Below are 2,500 nucleotides of genomic sequence, written 5' to 3'. Positions count from 1 at the left end.
AAACTTGATCATTTAGAGGAAGTAAAAGTCGTAACAAGGTTTCCGTAGGTGAACCTGCGGAAGGATCATTAACGTATATAAAAGCGCTTGCCGTGCAAACGAGCAACAGCGATAATAAAGTTTTGTAATTCAAACAAATAAAGTTCAACACGCTCACAAGCGCGGTGTTGTTTTTGAGATTTTCGATTGGCGCTACCGTGATCATGTTGACGCATTTTCACAGTCCTTGTGCTCGTGCCATTCGGACGCAAACGCGTGCGCTATCCTGATAGAAAGAAAAACATCACGGATAGAATCTCGGTGCGACAGGGAAGGGAAGAAAAAAAAGGTCCCTTCCGCGCGCCCCATTTGAACGAAGAAACGGTCGCGAGCTTTGAAGAAAACGAATGTCGAGTGAGGATGGGGGGGGGAGGAGGAGAGGCCTTTTTGAAGCTTTTTTTTTCCCTCAATATTCTCTATTCGTTTCTTCATCTCGTTGTTTCTCTGCATTACTGCGCCGTAAGGCGGTTTCTCGTGTTGCTGCTGCTCACCGTTGGGCAACCTAATTGAGCCCCACTTATTGCTCAGTAAAGGAAGCTCGCTATGCGCTCACGCGTTGTGCCTGTTTTCCGAGGTTTTTCAATGAAATTTCGCCCAAGAGTAAAAATCAGCGTGAGCAGCGCCGGGACCGCTTTTATCTTAGCGACGACACAACCATTACATGGCAAAGACACACACACGCCGGGCTCGTTCCGGAGTCTTTAGTCGTCGCCGAGACTTGCGGCCGTTTTGCTGTCGCGGCCTTGCGCTTGCGATCAACTGATTGCGCGCGCTTGTACCAGCGACTTCGCTCGTCGCGTCTCCCTTAAATTATTTTAGGGTTGGCGGGCTTGCGAAACCGTCCTTGTCGACGATGCTCGAATTTTTAAGAACAAGATTTATGAATAATGCTGTTTGTAACGCACAAATATGTTATTATATGATTACCCTGAACGGTGGATCACTTGGCTCGTGGGTCGATGAAGAACGCAGCTAATTGCGCGTCAACTTGTGAACTGCAGGACACATGAACATCGACATTTCGAACGCACATTGCGGTCCACGGATACAATTCCCGGACCACGCCTGGCTGAGGGTCGTTTATGCATAAAATTTAGACTGCTCTCGCGATGATTTCGTCATCGCGTGTAGCGAATGTATTGGGGCGTTCGTTGACCCCATGCCCTTGTACAAAAGGGGGTGCGCGTCTGCGTCGCTTGAAATAACGCGCTCTCCCGCAAGTCTCGGAGATCGAGTCCCTTCGATCCGGATTTCGTGAGCCAGCGTGTGCGAATCGCGAATTCATTTTCTCCCTTTGCCGGGGAGAAGTTCAAATCTATTCGCATTCGCCCGCGATACTCTATGAGAATCGAGCACAACCAAATGGCCGTTCCTTGAATTTTTCGAGTCGAGCGTGTGCGGAGATGATGGGAAAAGAGAGAGAGGTGGGGCATGCCCCCCCGGACCGTGTTGTCCGTCGTTGTTTTTTTTTTTCCATTCTCGTGCGCAATTCGCCGCTACTTTGATAAGTGAGCAGACACGCCGCCGCCGAACGGCCGGTCGATCGAGTTCCGGAGCTAATTGTTAGTTTTTAAAGGACAGATACTGACCGGATCGCTCGCGCAACGGGGGCGAGCCCGCATGTAGCGTGTTTTTAAAGAATTGTTCGCACATACGAGAATCGGAAGGTGTCATTTGATGAAAGAAAAACAGCGTGGTTCGAGCACGTGGTTCGGTGGTTGGGTAATCGAACGCGAAATGTTTCCACTTTGATTTTCACTCGTCTCGAACTGATCGCATCGCTCTTCCGCCAATGAAAAATTCATACGGAGAGAGAAATGTGTGTTGTGTATGTTGTTATATAAACATCGTACCAGGCACCCACGGATGTGTTGGAATTCTCATGGTTTTGAATAAAATCGACGACCTCAGAGCAGGCGAGACTACCCGCTGAATTTAAGCATATTACTAAGCGGAGGAAAAGAAACTAACCAGGATTTCCTTAGTAGCTGCGAGCGAACAGGAAATAGCCCAGCACTGAATCCCGCGGCACTGCCGCTGGGAAATGTAGTGTTCGGGAGGATCCACTTATCCCGGGGCGTATGCTCGAGTCCAAGTCCATCTTGAATGGGGCCAATTACCCGTAGAGGGTGCCAGGCCTGTAGCGACCGAGACGCGTTTCGGGAGGATCTCTCCTTAGAGTCGGGTTGCTTGAGAGTGCAGCTCTAAGTGGGTGGTAAACTCCATCTAAGGCTAAATACGACCACGAGACCGATAGCGAACAAGTACCGTGAGGGAAAGTTGAAAAGAACTTTGAAGAGAGAGTTCAAGAGTACGTGAAACCGTTCAGGGGTAAACCTGAGAAACCCAAAAGTTCGAATGGAGAGATTCATCGTCAGCGATCCTGGCAATTGTACGGTTCGCGATGTCAGGGACCTCGGTCCCCGCGGCACGCGTCCGTATGATTTTTTTGCCGGGTGTC

The 2,500-nt window shown here is 49.7% G+C and overlaps 3 non-coding genes across 3 annotated transcripts in view; all 3 read left to right on the top strand.

Annotated features, from left to right (window-relative positions):
• LOC122418813 (small subunit ribosomal RNA) overlaps positions 1 to 71 on the top strand; it is a 1,914-nt gene extending 1,843 nt beyond the window's left edge. Inside the window, exon 1 of the ribosomal RNA XR_006262693.1 lies at positions 1 to 71. This exon is cut by the window's left edge and continues 1,843 nt beyond it. This is a non-coding gene — a ribosomal RNA (small subunit ribosomal RNA).
• Positions 72 to 963: 892 nt separating this feature from the next.
• Positions 964 to 1,118, top strand: LOC122418810 (5.8S ribosomal RNA). Its single transcript, XR_006262690.1, has one exon. It is a non-coding gene; the product is annotated as a 5.8S ribosomal RNA (ribosomal RNA).
• An 823-nt stretch (positions 1,119 to 1,941) lies between these two features.
• Positions 1,942 to 2,500, top strand: part of LOC122418811 (large subunit ribosomal RNA) — a 3,980-nt gene continuing 3,421 nt past the window's right edge. The window contains exon 1 of the ribosomal RNA XR_006262691.1: positions 1,942 to 2,500. This exon is cut by the window's right edge and continues 3,421 nt beyond it. This is a non-coding gene — a ribosomal RNA (large subunit ribosomal RNA).

Source organism: Venturia canescens, unplaced genomic scaffold (assembly GCF_019457755.1).
Source record: "Venturia canescens isolate UGA unplaced genomic scaffold, ASM1945775v1 PGA_scaffold_60__1_contigs__length_31988, whole genome shotgun sequence".
Lineage (NCBI taxonomy): Eukaryota > Metazoa > Arthropoda > Insecta > Hymenoptera > Ichneumonidae > Venturia > Venturia canescens.
The sequence above is the reverse complement of the archived record's forward strand: the minus strand, read 5'-3'. Positions and strand labels throughout refer to the sequence as shown.